Below are 19,016 nucleotides of genomic sequence, written 5' to 3'. Positions count from 1 at the left end.
CATGCTTGTATGTTTATCGTACAGGATATTTTGGGAGAAACTCACTAATGTTTATGCTTACCTAGTTGTTTATTTTTTCACGTAACATCGGCCATCATGAGTAGGCAAAGGCGTGACCATACACATTCATTGACTACAACGAAGATTTCACGCTTTAATATTACCTTGATTTTCATTTAGAGTAAACGGTTTGCTTCAAAAAGTGAATTTTAAATGGAAAGATTTACTTAAATAAAATGAAAATTTTTGTTTGTGAAAATGGGACATTACAAGTTAGTATCAGAGCTCTGGTTTGAGCGAACTGGAGGAACTCTTGTGTGAATCCAGTCTCAAATTAGGATCTGATATTTTTTGCAAAATGATTTCGAAAAAGAATTTATAATAAAAGAGTTGGTTTAGGGACATGGGCTCATTCTCTTGTTATGTTCTTGTTTGATTGTTGGTTTAGGATTGGGAATGTGGACCTTGACTTAACTGTTAGACTTGACAATTCTTGTATTCGTATAATGAAAACGTGTTATCCATGAATTTGTCACGATACGATTACATGATGAGAAATAAGATTTATCTTAATTTTCAAGATGTATTTGTGTCGTGTCGTGTCTCTCACAGATTCATGTGTTCGTGTCTATAATTTCAAGATCTATTAACTATTGGTTTTTCATGAAGATGCGGTGTGTACAGTCAGCTAGAGACCAAACAGGAAAGTGGTTCCCAAAATACCCATACTTGTTATGTTTCTTGAATTCTGATTATTGTTGGTTTATGGATTGTTAGAAAAGCATGCTAGTGGATAAGGTTCTTTCAGAAACTATTGAATAGAAGTGCTTGAGTTTAGTATTGCCTTAAGATATAGAGAGTTGCTTGTTATATGTGACTTAATTGTGTGATTGTTACGAGTATATTGATTAGTTGTATATGTTCGGGATTGGATAGCCTAAGAATGGTCGACTTGGCGTTACTTCTTGTTCCTTGTTTGGTTGTGGATTTAAGGCAGAGTTGATTATTCGATACGCTATCTAACCTCGTATTGTGTACAACAAGAATACACAAAAGTAGCTAGTAGTGCAAAGCAAGGGTAATCCTAGGAAGAGTTCCTAGGAAGTTAGTTGTAGCTCTTAGGAGAAGTGGGTGTAAACACACCTAGGGGTACTATGTTGTAGTGACTTAGAACCTTGGGATGAATTCTGAATCGACTACTGATAGGTGTAGAAGGTAGTATGGACCCGTACTACTGAAAGCACAAGATCCGTATGAGATTTAGGAGGAATTTCAGGGCTACTAAGTAAATAATCGGATTAGTGTAACGACTCAAATTTTTAGTCCAAAAATTTCTTTTTAAATTAACTGATTCATAAAAACGTTCATGAGAAAATACAGTGAAATTACATCGTCTCATAAAACAATGTATCATGTCTGAAAACCCAAGCCACAAAATAATAACATGTCAGAGTACAATCCCAGAATATTCGTAGAGCGGAAAACAAAGAGTGTGTGTATGATGTGCCGCTACCGCGCCAGCTCCTTCCCCTTCGCTGAAGAGGTAACCAAAACTGTAAAGTGTAACCACGAAGCTTAGTGAGTCCCCCCATCATACCACATACCACACAATCACATAGCATACATACTGTCAGGCAATTCGGGGGTGCCTAACCGACCCGGTATGGCCATTCTGGGGTGCCGACCTACCCGTCCGGCCATTCTGGGGTGCGACCTACCCATGCGGCCATTCTGGGGTGCCGTCCTACCCATGTGGCCATTATGGAGTGTCGTCCTACCCATGCGGCCATTTTGGTGTGCCGCCCTATCCGTCGGTCCTAACAACCGACCCTCGGGAACTATTCCACACCTTACTGCTACTATCACATATATCATAACATAAACATACTATCATACATATCTGGGGTGTCCGAACTACCCTTCGGTCCTAACAACCGAACTTGGAGACTATTCCCCTCCTACTACCTCTATCACATATAACATATCATGCCAGCATATAACATATCAGGTAGTAGCAAACCTAGATGATATCACAAAGACGATAATCTATTCATACAACTCCTACTGGTGGGCCGGCATTGTGGACGTAGACCCACCGCTACTAGAAGGTAACTCACCTCGAACAAGCAGTTGCTGATAATCCGTGTGGGAAGTCTCTGCCTGCTGCTGCTCCGGATCCTCTGGCTACAATCCCCACGAAACACTTAGTCAGAAAACTAACATCTAATCTTAGGGTAATATGACCATTTTACCCTCAATCCAGTCCAAGTCAAAGTCAACTTCAAGTTGACCCGACTCGCCGAGTTTGGCCGTCAACTCGTCAAGTCCCTAACCCTTTACACGTCCTTATCCCCGACTCGACTCGTCGAGTTTGGCGATGACTCGATGAGTTCCTCTCCTATAAGAACATCAAATGATCCTTCATCCGACTCGCCTAGTTGTATGAACAACTCGTCGAGTCTACCTTCAATCTTAAGGAGATTGCCTAGGACTCGTCGAGTCTGTTCTTTCACTCGTCGAGTCCCATGAACTCCAGGTCTAAAACTAATTCCAATGCGTTGGGTCACTCTTTCTGACCTTCTACGGTCCTTCTAACACCCAGCTGAGTTCCTTAGACCCTTAACAGATATGGGACTCAAAGCCCTAGACTTGTCGAGTCCCAAGAATGGACTCGTCGAGTTGGTCACGTCCATTCACCAAATCTTCGATTTTTGATGTAAAACCCTTGATCAAAAGATAGATCCAAGCCTCTACAATCGACCTAGCATGTAAAATTACAAACTTACATGCTTGCATGGGACTTTGAGCTCAAAAGGTCCTAAAACAAGCTCTTGGGTTGCATGGGGTCTTCCTTGGGTGGAAAAGCACCCACTTTCTGCCTTGTGACCTCTCAAAGGACCTAGATCCGAAGCCTTGTCCCCAACCATGCTTGCATTCATGGTTGACTTCCTAAAATGGCTTATAAAAGCCCTAAACCTCCACAAAATGAGATCTAGGAATTGAACAAGCAAGTTAGCAACTTTATACCTTCTGAGGATTGAAGATGAAGCAAAAACTCGAACCCCTCTGGTCTCCTCTTGTTTCCTCAAGTTCTTCTCCTTCCTTCTTAGACCACCAACACCAAAATGACTTAGATTACTTCAACAATGGCTAGGGTTTTCTATAGAGGGTTTCTGCGAGCATAAGGGGCGATGGAGGCTATATAAGGTTGCTTAAATAGTGTGCAAACTCTCAGATTAGGGTTTTTGTCCAACCAGATCCTACTTGTCGATTCCGGGACCCGAATCGATGAGTCCATCACTTAAATCCCGTGTTTCGTCCCGCTTCTACTCGGCGAGTTGGTCCTTCAACTCGCCGAGTCCAAGGCCAAAAATGCAAAACACTTAGATAAAAATAAAAAGAAATACGTACCAAGAACCAAGTGCTACAAATCTCCCCCACTTATTTTAGATTTCGTCCTCGAAGTCTGTTGTTCGCTCCTGAAACAGCTCTGGGTAGTGTTCCATCATCTCGTCCACCGGGTCCTAAGTCCATTTCGAGCCCTTCCGGTGCTGCCATTGCACCTTCACAAGTTCCACTCTTTTGTTCCTCAGATCCTTCGACTTCCGATCGAGGATCGCCACAGGTCGCTCGATGTAATTCAGACTGCCATCAACCTGAATGTCCTCCAAGGGGACCACTACTGAGTCTTCCACCAGGCACTTTGGCAGCTGAGAAACATGGAAAGTGTTGTGTATCTGACTGGGTTCGGCTGGCAGACCTAGCCTATACGCCACTTTGCCCACACGGGCTATAACCCTAAACGGTCCAATATACCTAGGGCCCAGCTTGCCCTATTTCCTAAATCGGATAACGCCCTTCCATGGCTACACCTTTAGGAGAACCATATCCCCGACCTGGAACTCCAAGTCTGATCGGCGCTTATCGGCATAAGTTTTCTGCCGACTCTGAGCAGTCTCAAGCCTGCTCCGGACCTGCTAAATCCTCTCTGTCGTCTTGAGCACTACTTCAGTGCTCCCTATTACCCTCTGTCCAACCTCGCCCCAACATATCGGGCTCTTGCACCTCCTCCCATACAGCATCTCGAAGGGAGGGCGGTCAATGCTCGCATGATAACTATTGTTGTAGGAGAACTCTGCCAATGGAAGGTAGGTATCCCAACTACCTCTGAAGTCCAACACGCATGCTCGCAGCATATCCTCCAGAGTTTGGATGGTCCACTCACTCTGACCATCCGTCTGCGGGTGAAAGGCGGTGCTGAAATGTAGACGAGTACCCAGCTTGTCATGAAAATTCTTCCAAAACCTGGAAGTGAAACTCACATCCCTGTCTGAAATCACCGATACTGGCACCCCGTGCCGTGCCACCACCTCCCTGATATAGATGTCGACCAACTTCTCGGTCGAGATGCTCTCCTGAATCGGAATAAAATGGGCGCTCTTAGTCAATCGATCGACGATGACCCAAATCGAATCCACTCCCCGCGCGGTCCTGGGAAGCTTTGTAATAAAATCCATCGTGATGTCTTCGCATTTCCATAGTGGAATATCCAACGGCTACGTCTTGTCGTGAGGTCTCTGATGCTCGGCCTTGACCTTCCTACAGGTCAAGCACCGCTCCATGTACCATGCGACATCCCGCTTCATGCAGGCCCACCAATAGTCCACATGAAGATCCCTATACATCTTCGTCGCCTCGGGATGAATGGAGAATCGAGATTTGTGCGCCTCCTCCATCAGAACCTGGCGCACACCCCCGTGATATGGCACCCACACCCTACGGTGTAGTGTCAGTAATCCTCGCCTGTGATAGTCGAAGGAGGAAACCTGCCCCCTATCCTCTTGCTCTTTCGATGTTCCTTCTTCATGGCCTCCTGCTGAGCCTCCCGAATCCGATCCAACAGCGGAGTCACCACTGTCATCCTCAGACAGATATCCCTAATCGGCGCTGCCTTGTAGCTAAGCGCGTCGGCCACCACATTGTCCTTCCCCGGATGGTAAAGGATCTCGCAATTGTAATCCTTCACCACGTCCAACTACCGACGCTACCTCATGTTTAGATTCGGCTGATCCATGAGGTACCTCAAACTCTTGTGGTTCATGAAGATGGTACACCGAATCCCATAGAGGTAATGACGCCAAATCTTGATGGTGAAAACCACAACCCCCAGCTCCAAATCATGCGTCGGGTAATTAGCCTCGTGAGGCTTCAGCTGCCTCGACGCGTAGGCGATGACATGCCCTCTCTGCATCAGTATTGCGCCCAAACCCGAGATGGATGCATCGCAGTACACCACAAAATCCTCCATGCCCTCCAGCAGGGCTAAGATTGGCGCCTCACACAATCTCTGTCTCAGTGTCTCAAATGCGGCCTGCTGCTCAGGCCCCCAACGAAAGACCACAGCCTTCCTCATTAGCCTGGTTAGGGGTACGGATATCTTGGAGAAATCCTGGATGAATCTCCGATAGTAGCAGGCTAATCCTAGGAAACTCCGAATCTCAGATGGAGACTTCGGAACCTCCCTTCTCATCACGGCCTCCACCTTGGCCGGGTCCATCGAAATCCCGTTCTGGTTGACGAGGTGCCCAAGGAACTGCACCTCGTGCAACCAAAACTCACACTTGGAGAACTTAGCATACAAGTTCTCCCTCCTCAAAGTCTCCAGCACCACCTGCAGGTGCTCCTCGTGCTCCTCCTGCGTCTTGGAATAAACCAAGATATCATCAATAAACACTATCACCGAACGGTCTAACATCAATCTACACACGCGATTCATGAGGTCCATAAATGCGGCAGGAGCATTAGTGAGCCCGAAGGGCATCACCACAAACTGTTAATGGCCATAGCACGTCCGGAATGCAGTCTTCTGTACATCCTCCTCTCTGACCCTCATTTGATGATATCCTGAACACAGGTAAATCTTGGAGAACCAAGATGCTCCCTGTAGCTGGTCAAAGAGGTCATCAATACTCGAGAGTGGGTAATGGTTCTTCACTGTTACCTTATTCAGCTCCCGATAATCTATACACATCCGATGCGACCCGTCCTTCTTCTTCAAAAACAGAATCGGGGCTCCCCAGGGTGAACTACTCAGTCTAATGAATCCCTTGTCTAACAGCTCCTGCAGCTATGTAGACAACTCCTGCATCTCAGGAGGATCCAACCGATACGGTGCTTTGGCTATCAGAGCCGCACCAGGTACTAGGTCGATCCTGAACTCCACCTGTCGCTCCAGAGGTATCTCAGGCAACTCCTCAGGGAATACGTCCGCAAAATCTCGTACCATGGGCACATCGCCCACTGTCGCCTTACCCGCCTCCCGGATGTCCATGACATAAGCGACATATCATGCGCAACCATGATGAAGGTAACGCCTTACTCTTGCTGCTGAACATACAGTTGGTTCTTGTTGTGGCCTATCGCCCTGAACTACCAACTCTCCCCCACTTGGGGTCCTGATCTGCACCAGCTGTTGTGCACAATCTATCACTGCCCCATTGGGGCTCAACCAATCCATGCCTATAATTACCATGTTCCCCCTCAACAAAATAGGAACCAGGTCTACCAAGTAACACTCCTCGAATAATCTCAGTACGCAATCTCGGAAGACCTCAGATGCTCGCACTAACTGGTCGTCCGCAATCTTGACCTCTAGAGGGCAATCCAACATGCCCGAAGACTCAGGAAACTTCTTGTTAAGCGCAAAAGAGACAAATGATCGGGTAGCACCCGAATAAAACAATACATGAACTGGGAACCCGTTCACATGGAACGATCCTAAACAGAGCACATACATAACATATCAAAATCATAGCAACGTATCATAAAAGCATAAATGAGAAATCATACCCGTCACCACATCGGGTGCAGCGCGTGCCTCCTCGGTAGTCAACTGGAAGGCCCGACTCCTCACCACTGGAGCCTCAGCCTTGGCCTGACGGCCATCAGTAATCCACAGGGTCGCTGGAGCCGGCGCCTTCACTAGCGCTGCTGTTGTTGTTAACTGGGGGCAGTTGACCTTCTTGTGTCCCCTCTGGTTGCAGTGAAAACACAGCAACTCATACGTGTGAATAACCGGTGCAGGGGAGGTACAATCCCTGCTAAAGTGCCCCGTCTTTCCACACTTGTAGCAGCCCGATGATCCCAATCTACACGTCCCCTCATGTGGCATGCCGCATTTCCTGCAGCGGCCCTGTCCTGACTGACTTTTCGGCCTACCATCTGATCCGTTGGGCTTCTTCCCCAAAGCCCCAATCGTCTGCCCCTCCTCTATCTTCCTCTTCTAGACATGCTCCAGATCGATCTCCCTCTCCCTTGCCCTATCAATCATCGAATCTAGGGTAAGGCAAGCTGAAAAACTAACATGCTACCGTATGTCGGCTCGCAGCATGTCATGATAGCGGTTCCTCCTCATATCTTCCTCCCCCGCAGACTGGGGCACCATTAATGCCCTCTCTCGGAACTTAGCGGTGATCTCTGCCACAGTCTCCGTATTCTGCCTCATGACCAGAAACTCCCTGGCCAGCTGCTGAAGCTCTACAGCTGGCGCAAACTCTGCCCTGAATCTGGTCACAAAGTCTGACCAGGTCATAGCCTCGATAGCCGAGGCTCCAAATGAGTCACCAACAGACTCCCACCAGTCTCTAGCTTTGTCTCTCAAACACGCTTCTGCATATCTCACCTTTGACCCCTCAGGGCAGAAGCTGGTCAGCTATGCGGACTCGATGTCTGCAATCCATCGTCTGGCAGCGATGGGGTCCTTCGCCCCATGGAAATTTGGTGCACCACTGCCCCTGAAGTCCTTAAAGGACAGTGTGTGGTACCCCGACTGGTTGGTCGCCATGTCACTCCTGAATTCCCTAAGGCGATCCTCCATCAGCTCGACAATCCCTTCCTTGATCGACCCAAATATGACCAGGGTCGCATCAAGGATGCCTCTGGTGATCTCAGACGCGATGAACTCGCGTAGCCTCTCATCCACTGGTTTGGAGCCTGAACCCAAACCTGATCCCTCTCTTGAGCTACCAACTACTGGCCTCTGTCGTAGTACCACCCGTCTGCAATGAATAAAGATAACTGTTAGTGATACAGATACATCAATAAGGATCACATCCACTACAAGTTCCCCGGTTTTGCATCAGCCTTCCTCAATTTGGGTACAGATCCTCTGCTTTCAGTAGTCCAGGCCCATACTACGTTCCACATCTATCCATACCTTCCTCAAGGACTGCCTTGACTCCACCAAGTCCCTTTTTCTACTGCTGATCTCTGCTATTCCCGTCCTAGGCTTACCCTAGGGAAAATTTCTGACTCGACCCTATCCGGTCCTCACCTGCTGAAGGCCTCCTTGTAATGTCAACAAGCCATTACCTGAATACCATCACATGTAATGAGGTTCAGATAATCCTTCGAGTAAAAGACTCGTCCCTACAATGATTAGACTCAAACAAGAGTTGCGCAATAGGGCCATCCAGCACTCTAAGCTTATTCAACCATGATCACATGTGACGTGACGTATCCACCTAGTGGCTAACTCCCATCATTCAGAGACCCACCAAGCACAAAGCAAGCAGCATTCGGACGCAGGAAAACTACTCAAGCAAATCTATTCTCATAATGAGAAACTGTACTAGCATACAATGTTGAGCTCATGCTACCAAGCATAACCTAAACAGGCTATCCTATTACTGTCTACTCAATACTACCATGCAATTCTCATAAGCTGAAGCACATAAAGCAGGCACATAAGGCATCATTGCTAGATCCTTAGTCCTATTCTAGCATGTTGTTCTACTAAAACTGATAAACATAATATAAACTTGCATGGGTACTTCGGGGAATACTTACTTGAGCTCGGCCGGTTGCGCACATCACACACTTTGATCTTTCTTAGGACTCTTTCACTTAGCTTTTAGAAAAATCATTTTGTAAAAAAAAAAAAATCCCTTGGGTTGAGTCCAGACACCCCCGAAGGTGTGTCTGAATCCCTCAAACCAGGGCTCTGATACCAACTTGTAATGACCCAAATTTTAAGTCCAAAAATTTCTTTTTAAATTAACTGATTCATAAAAATGTTCATGAGAAAATACTGTGAAATTACATCGTCTCATAAAACAACGTATCATGTCTGAAAACCCAAGCCAGAAAATAATAACATGTCAGACTACAATCCCAGAAAATCCATAGTGTGGAAAACAAAGAGTGTGTGTATGATGTGCCGCTACCGCGCCAGCTCCTACCCCTTCGTTGAAGAGGTACCTGAAACGAAAACTATAAATTGTAAGCACGAAGCTTAGTGAGTCCCTCCATCGTACCCCATACCACACAATCACATAGCATACATACTACAGGGCAATTATGGGGTGCCCGACCTACCCGGTACGACCATTCTGGGATGCCGACCTACCCGTACGGCCATTTTGGGGTGCCGACCTACCCATGAGGCTGTTCTGAGGTGCCATCCTACCCATGCAGCCATTCTGGGGTGCCGTCCTACCTATGTGGCCATTCTGGGGTGCCGCCCTACCCGTCGGTCCTAACAACCGACCCTCGGGGACTATTCCACCCCTTACTGCTACTATCACATATATCATAAAATAAACATACTATCAAACATATCTGGGGTGTCCGAACTACCCTTCGGTCCTAACAACCGAATTTGGGGACTATTCCCCTCCTACTACCGCTATCACATATAACATATCATGCCATCATATAAAATATGAGGTAGTAGCAAACCTAGATGATATCACAAAGACGATCATCTATTCATACAACTCCTACTAGTGGCTCGGCATTGTGGCCACAGACCCACCGCTATTGGAAGGTAACTCACCTCAAACAAGTAGCTGCTGATAATCCGTGTGGGAAGTCTCCGCCTGCTACTGCTCCGGAAATCCTCCGGCTACAATCCCTACGAAACACTTAGTCAGAAAAGTGACATCTAATCTTAGGGTAAAATGACCATTTTACCCTTAATCCAGTCCAAGTCAAAGTCAACTTCAAGTTGACCCGACTCGCCAAGTTGGGTCGTCAACTCTTCAAGTTCCTAACCCTTTACACGTCCTCATACCCGACTCGACTCATCGAGTTTGGCGATGACTCGACGAGTTCCTCTCCTATAAGAACATCGAATGATCCTTCATCCGACTCGCTGAGTTGTATGAACAACTCGTTGAGTCTACCTTCAATCTTAAGGAGATTGCCTTGGACTCGCCGAGTTTGTTCTTTCACTCGTCGAGTCCCATGAACTCTAGGTCTAAAACTAAGTCCAATGCGTTGGGTCACTCTTTCTGACCTTCTACAGTCCTTCTAACACCCAGCTGAGTTCTTTAGACCCTTAACAGATATGGGACTCAAATCCCTAGACTCGTCGAGTCCCAAGAATGGACTCGTCGAGTTGGTCACGTCCATTCACCAAATCTTTGATTTATGATGTACAACCCTTGATCAAAAGATAGATCCAAACCTGTACAATCGACCTAGCATGTAAAATTACAAACTTTACGTGCTTGCATGGGACTTTGAGCTCAAAAGGTCCTAAAACAAGCTCTTGGGTCGCATGGGGTCTTCCTTGGGTTGAAAAGCACCCACTTTCTGCCTTGTGACCCCTCAAAGTACCTAGATCCGAAGCCTTGTCCCCAACCATGCTTGCATTCATGGTTGACTTCCTAAAATGGCTTATAAAAGCCCTAAACCTCCACAAAGTGAGATCTAGCAATTGAAAAGGCAAGTTAGCAACTTTATACCTTCTGAGGACTGAAGATGAAGCACAAACTCGAACCCCTCTGCTCTCCTCTTGTTTCCTCAAGTTCTTATCCTTCCTTCTTAGACCACCAACACCAAAATCCACCAAAATGACTTAGATTACTTCAACAACGGCTAGGGTTTTCTATAGAGGGTTTCTGGGAGCATAAGGGAAGATGGAGGCTGTATAAGGTTGCTTAAATAGGGTGTAAACCCTCAGATTAGGGTTTTTGTCCAGCCAGAGCCTACTCGTCGAGTTCGGGACCCGACTCAACGAGTCCATCACTTAAATCCCGTGTTACGTCCCGCTTCTACTCGGCGAGTTGGTCCTTCAAGTCGCCGAGTCCAAGGCCAAAAATGAAAAACAATTAGATAAAAATAAAAAGAAATATGTACCAAGAACCAGGTGCTACAATTAGGGTCTGGTGTATTGAGCACTATGTTGTGATGTCTGATCTTTTCTTGGTATATTTTCATTATGGTGGCTATTAAAGGTTCAGGATTAAGAGCTGGAAATACTGGGAGAGCAGGTATGAGTGAGGAAGAGATTCGTGAGATCATTGTTGTAGGAGTGGATGATGCGATTAGGGAGACTAATCCATAGTTGTTTTATTTGGTCAAGACTACCATGATTGAGCTATTCGATGATCGCTATGCTGCACTTTCTGAGGTTGTTGCTTCAGCAGCTACCGCAGCTGTTGCTCCTGTAAGGGTTCAAGGGGAGAAAGCCCTCCAGTATTGGAGCTTCGACAATACAAAATCCCAGGAGTTTAATGGGTTCAAGGACCCGATTGTGGCGATGAGGTGGCTATCTGATGTGGAGGGTTGTTTCTTCACATGTTCTTGCCCTGCTGACTAACAGAAGGTCAAGTGTACCCTAAACCTTCTCAGTTTGGGGGCGAAGGATTGGTGGAGGATGGTGACTGGTGGTTACATTCCCGAGCAGAGGGCTACCATTATTTGGGGGAAATTCTCAGAGATGTTCCGTCAGAGATATGTTCCCCTGTTTGAGAGGGAGAGACTAGCCCAAGAGTACCTGGATTTGAGACAAATGGTTGAGTTGATGATAGAGAGCACCAATATGTTCACTGAGAGGGCTTTGTTCACTCCTAAGTTCTCTACTTTGGTGCAGTCTGAAATGACTCGGTACTTAAGCATGCTGAAGACATATATTCGGTAGTTTGTGTCTACCCATCGATATTTTATGTAACACCATAAATTTTAGACCAAATTTTTCATTTTTAAATTACCAGAAACAGAGTTCCACAATAAAGTTATCAAATAAATATTATCCCAAAAAAACCAATATCATAATTATCAGATTTCATAAACATGTCCCAATAGTAAATTCCCCACCACGTGTGTACAATCATGCATTTTCCTTCCCACGGTCCTGTGAAGTACCTGCCACATATAAATCAATAACTATAAACACAAAGCTTAGTGATTTCTCCATGATAAAACGTAAAACACATCATACATGAACAACTATGGGTTATCAACAACCCTAAGGACTATCAGCAGTCCTGATGGGCTAGCAGCATTCCCGATGGGTTATCAACAACCTTGGTTGGTTATCAGCAGACTCAGTCACATATAAATAGCATAACATAATCATAATAGCTAGACCCAACTAGTCATCATATATACATCTACCCTACCATATAGGTAAGATTAAGTGAGGAGACCCACCTGATAATGATGGCACCAAAACCTAGCACCCGAACTGCCAGATCTAGACTCCACCTAGTCAACAAAATAATTAACCTTAATTAATAATTAAGGTCTAAAAACTCACTCGCAAGTCCAAATCCCACAACTGAACCTTCTAAGGGAAAAAGGACCATTTTTCCCCTTCACATGGTCCAAAACCCCTAAATCTTGACCAAGGTTCAAAGTTAACAAAAGTCAACATTCATCGCATACACTGAGCGTACCACAACCTATGTGGGGCGTACAACTCGGACCAACGAAATAATGGGGCTTAGATCGGCTACGTGGGGGCGTAGCCAGCTTTACGCCCAACTTACTCAGTCTGATCCAATTCCTACTAACTTGTGTCTTAAACCCTTAATAAAATTACTCCAAAACACATATATGGTCATTCCAAGATGTCTGAACCATAAAATTATCTACTTTAAGCCTTTGCATGGCTGTACAAGTTCCAAAGCAACATCCATAATTTCCCAACACATTCTAAGCTATATAGTTCATGCATGAACCAAAAGAAGCGATCAATCTATCATTTTTATGCATCTACAAGTCCCAAAATACATGAAAGGACAACTACAAACCCTTGGAGTGACCCAAACTCATAAAGGTGCAATATTCAGGGACAAAAACTCAGAAAACTTCAAACAAGAAGATCTAATGAAAGTCTTTTCATGGTAGAAGCTATATACCTAAAAATGATGCACAAGGAGGGAAGTTTTCTAGATCTATAAACTTGCTAACACCATCTTCTTCTTCTCTAGCTTCTTTCTTCCACTAAATGCACCAAGACATCCAAATGAACTTGAGAGGCTCACACAGACACTCAAACTTGGGATTAGGGTTTAGGGAAGGTTTGGAGGCTGATGCGGGTGACCAAAAGAGGGTTTAATATTCTTTATATAGGGAGAAACTGTGAAATTAGGGTTTGGGAGTCTCGCTGAAGTGCCAGTGTACGGCCGAACTTGTGAAACTTTTCTTCCAAGGAACCAAAAGTGCATTAATAATAAAGATACAAGGGATATTAAAATACTTGAAAATTCGTGTTGTTACATTGTACTCTCTCTGAGCTTCAGGATGTCACAAGGAGGTGAGATATTGAGATAGAGACCCAAGCGAGGGAGCAATGTCTGGATCGATTCAATCCCAGCCTTACAGCGAAACTCTCCAAGTCCACCAGGCGAAGTTTGGGATTAGTTGGAGGGAGATGTCGATCTTTTGTATGTCACAGGTGTGGTGAGGAGGGTCATTTTGGTAGAGATTGCAAGCGGAGTGCGTGATTTTGTTTTCATTACGGCCAGGAAGGGCACATTATATCTCATTGTCCTTTTATCGTTTTCGGTGAGATGCTGGATCCTACACCCTTACCTTGACAGTTACCCGCCGGTCGACATGGGACGACTGAAGTTCCGGGGATCGAGATTTAAGTTGGCAGTTCTTCTATTTATCAATTGTTGCAGTAATAGTAATTATCTATAATTTTTGTTTGTGTTTCAAAGTTTAGTTGTAATCTTGAATGACTAGTTAAATTGAATTATCTTAATTATCTTTGTTTATTCTAGTTATGAATTAATTAATTATCCTTTTCCTCGATTGTATGCAAGATGGAAATTCTGAATGTTGTGTGGGATCAGATTCTCCTGCATATGTGGATATCTGTAGTTGGGATCAAGTGGTGGAGTTCAAGTTAGTCTGTGTATCAAAGGATCATGTAGTTCTTAGACTCTACCATATCTCAAGTGGGGGAGAGTGAAACCTCTTAGCTGGTAGATCTTCTACAAAGGTTCGGTTCTCAATCGAATTTCTCCAAGTTCAAGACTTCTATGCAACTGCTGAATTTTCCGATTTCACATCATGATCTTCATTAGCTATTGGATTTCCCTTCAAGTTGTATCAATTTTAGTTTTGATAGCATCATATGTTGGGAGTGCTTGTGCTTTAGACTCTAAGGTGCTAGGAGCCAACTTTGAGGGAGGTGATGAGGGCTTCCTTGTCTGTTCTTGTTTTATTGGGGCTTGGAGGTCTGAGTCACGGCCTGAAGACCTGTTAGGATCAATTAAGTCTTGTTAAGTCGAGTCTTGATGTTGTTTAGTGGAGTGGGGGTAGGCCCGATTGTTGTTGTTGGTTAGTGGATCGGGGATTGACCCGAGTGTTGTTGTTGGTTAATGGATCGAGGGTAGGCCCGAGTGTTGTTGGTTGTTAGTGGATCGGGAGTCAGCCCTAGTGTTGTTGGTTAGTGGATTGGGGGTAGGCCCGAGTATTGTTGTTGGTTAGTAGATCAAGGGTGAGCTTGAGTGTTGCAAGTAGATAGCTAAGCAGGGTTGTTGTAGCCAAGTAGGAGCATGGTCTAGTTGTGTATGTGATCGTTGGGATTCCTTATGCAAGTGCATTTTCATTAAGCTTAGTATAGCGGCAGTTGGATGAGTAGATCTAGGATCGATAAAATCTATGGATTTCGGTCAGCATAATTGATATAAAGGATGGTTTAGCCTTGTCTGCCGAGTTTTGTAAGGATTTCTCACTGATGTGTCAGTATGTGAGGTCAGCAGCTACGATGTGGGATGATGTTCCTAATTCGAATATTGATGATTGATGCAAGACCAAGATGGGTTAGACGTCTTTGGTAGCATGACTGTAAATGAGGTGGATCAGTTGCCTGAAGGTTGTCTACGATGTCGGGACCTGAAGGTTCGGGACTAAAAAATGAGATCTACTCTTGTGGATTAACAATGTTGTAAGGAATTATTGATCGTCAAATTGCTTCTTTCTTTTGAGGTTTGAAGTTGTGTCGAAGGATTCATATTTGAAGGACCCTCACAGGGTTTCATCTAGAATAGGATCGATAAGTGATTTTGAGGATAGAATCGAATTTAAGTGTGTGTGTGTGTGTGTGGGGGGGGGGGAGGGGGAATTGTAACTATAACACCGTAAATTTTCAACCAATTTTTATCATTTAAAATCCCATAATTCTCATAACATATTTCACAAAAATCTCTTTTATTTAATTTACAATTTTCAACTCCATGATTTTTTTTATTAAAATACAGGATCCTCAAAACATAACTCTTTCACTAGTGTGTACAATCAAGCCAGTGCCTTCCAGCGATCCTAAGAAAAACCTGAAACACATAACATGATAAACACGAAGCTTAGTCAGTTCTCCAAAATACCACACACCACTCATTAGCCACTCGAGGCCATAACACAGTAAGACCCGCCGGTCAATGTGTCTAAGTGGGACGCTCCGGTCCCATACTCGAGTGGACCCTGTTGTCCTAACTCAGTAAGCACAGAATAATACACAGCATAAATCACATAGACATAATGTAGGATATCAAAGTACTCAATATAAACACATAAGACATCACAGCCACACAACGATACCACTCATGGTAAGTATAGTGAGAAGATTCACCTTGTATGATGAACAGCCTCTATAAATGTTGCTGCTGCACCGGACTCTAACACTGGACCTAAATCCACAATTACCCCATTAAGATCTAAGTCTAAATCCTCACTCGTTAGGTCTAAAGGTAATCCACTAACCAACCCATTAACAACCTGAAACTCATTGGGCCCAGCAAGGCCCAATAATGAATGGGCTCTCCTGAGGCCCAACTCTCTAGTCCAAGAGACAAGCCCAACTCAAGGGCCTAAGCCATAATTATAATATTTCTCTGCTCAAAGTCTCTAATACACTATCCCAAAAATTCAGGACCAACCATTAAGGCCCATCATAAGATTTATCCCAAAAGTCTCCCTTGGTACGCTCAGCGTACTCACGCATGTGTGAAACTGATTCGGGGACACCAACCCTGTTGTCCTTAGCTCAATTATCAGATCTGGACTCCCGAATATCTCTTACTCCATAAAGTCAGTGACTTTAAGCCTTTGCATGGCTGATTTGGTCACAAACACTCAAAACACTCATCCTCTTTTCTCATAATGCTCATATCTCATGCATGACTCGATTCTAACGTCCAATATTGGATTTTTATGACATTATTATAGTAAATACACTCAAAGGGTGTTGATCAAGGTCTCCGGAGCTCAATAACTCATAAAGTCTCCATATTTTGGGACAAAACCCTAAAATACTCCATAAAGTTGCACAAATCAAAAGAGTAAGAATGCTTGAAGCTTTATACCTCTATATGAAGCTCCCAAATCAGATATGCTCAGATCCAAAGCCTGGAATCCCACTCCTACTTCTTCAAAGCTTCCTCTTCACTTCAAGAACACACAGAAAATCACTTAAAAACTCTCAAATGGACACACACCATCTCAAGAACAAGGATTAAGGTTTGAGAGGGTTTATTGGTTGAGGATGGTGGCAAGGAATGACGCTATCTTATTCTTTATATAGCGACAACCCTCAACTTAGGGTTTTCCATTATGTGCCTAGTACACCCAACGTACCCTCTGGTATTCCCAGCGTACCCTCTGGTATGCCCAGCGTACTAGGTGGCTCCGCTTAAAACCCACGCACATGAGTACGCTAAGCATATGCATATGTACGCCCAATGTACTTCGCTGCCATAATTCTCAACTTAGGGACTTATCTTGCCCGATCTTCAAACTTTTTATAACTCCCTTGTCATCAGTCCGTTTCCCACAAACCTCAACTCCACGGAAAGATGATGGAGACCCTACACTTCAAGCAACTCGTCTTAACCCCGAGGCTTCCTCATGCCCAGGCTGCAGCCCACAAATCCCTAAATCACAAACGATCTAAAACAGGATGTTATAGTAACACCCAATTTCCAGGTTGGATCAATTTAGGGCTTCAAGGAGTCAAAGTCATGGTTTTTGGGTAAAAGCAAGGCTCACGACGTAAACCATAGAAGGGTCATGATGTGAAGAGTAGTTCATGTCATACCCAATGATGGCCTTTATTGTATCTCAGGTCTAATAATACAAAGATCATCTTGACTACATATGCCTATCAATGTAGTTCATGTCATACCCAACGATGACCCTTATTGTAACGCCCACAGATCTGGGCTAGTCAATTTGGAGAAAATAAGTGTCAAAAAACTAAATTTTTGATAGAAGATGATTAAAAATAAATAATCTTAACTAAGTAATAGTATATGTCACAAGGGTTTCGTACATATAAAGAATGTTGAAATCCGAGTTATAATGAAAAAATTATAACCCATCGAAGTTTTACAGCTAAACCGGCACGACATTGTGTGACGTAAAAAGTGAGTTTACCATAAAATGCTTTTTAGCCTTAGTGATCTAAATGAAGATCGTAGCATATCTTAAACCGAGAACATACATAAAAAGAACGCCTAAATATGACTTCGTATCAGCAAGTTATGATTTTTCTAAGATTTCGCATAGCAGTGCCCAACCCGAAATTCGAATTTTAGATCGATCGATTTTTGGCCAACGCAACCTAAATGAGAACTGAAGACCTCATTAATAGTAGTGCAACAGTAAAAAGACAGACGAAAATGGATGTCAGATGAAGAAGTTATGAATTTTTAACAAATTTTTCCTGTTCCGGCCTGTTAAAAATATATAACTTTAAAAACAAAGTCAAAATTTTCCGACGGGGTCTAAACGAAAGTTGTATAGTACGTCTCCACCTACACGTGGATATATAGAATGTGAAAAACGGAGTTCGTATGAACGATTTATAAATTATAATAGCATATTTACATATTAAAATAAAGTATAAATCATATATACGTGTACATAAATATATACATATGTACATATCATTGGAAAGGTATCGACGATGCGGTCATTATAAGACTAGTCTTGAGTACTTTCAACATTAGTTTAGTACAAATATCGTTAAATCTATTTAAAATAGTATTATAAATGGGTATTTAGTCGTTTATATAACTATAAGGTCATTAAGTAACTTAGAGGGTAGTTTTTGAAAATTCAATTACTATAAATAAGAGCCTCAAGCTCTCATATTTCTTGCATCATTCTCTTGATTCAAGAGTCATTCTCTTCTTATCCCCCCGATCATTTCGGTCCCTCGTAATTCAACTTCTCTTTCTGTATTTTTAGTATAGTAAGGTGAGCGTTGAAGCATTGCACGAATCTTTCTTAGAAAGATTTAACGACGAAATTCTGCCCATACAGAGCTCGACTCCTAGCTAAAACCCCATTGTAAGTAAGTTATGCTTACCCTACTTTAAGTATAACTTATATTTAAAATTAGTATTGTTATATGAACTTATAATAAATATTTGGGCTATTATTATGACATATATAAGTGTTGTTATAAAATCTTTTTAACCACTCGCAGTACAGGGAATCTAGTTTGAAGGGCCGCCTAGGTTGTTGGATTTCAGAACTGCTATACGCCAAAATGGTCCTACCCTTCGATGTTTCATGTCTGGCCCCTGTCTGTACATAGTGGGTGAAAAATATTGTTTAAACGCTTATATAATAATAATAATAATAATAATAATAATAATAATAATAATAATAATAATAATAATAATAATAATAAGACTAATAATTAGTCACGGTAAATATTAGACTAAAATCTAGTGGTAATAATACTAGTTTTTGTCGAAGGAAATTATTTT

Source organism: Lactuca sativa, chromosome 2 (genome assembly GCF_002870075.4).
Source record: "Lactuca sativa cultivar Salinas chromosome 2, Lsat_Salinas_v11, whole genome shotgun sequence".
NCBI classification, from domain to species: Eukaryota; Viridiplantae; Streptophyta; class Magnoliopsida; order Asterales; family Asteraceae; genus Lactuca; species Lactuca sativa.
Note: the sequence above shows the minus strand (reverse complement) of the source record.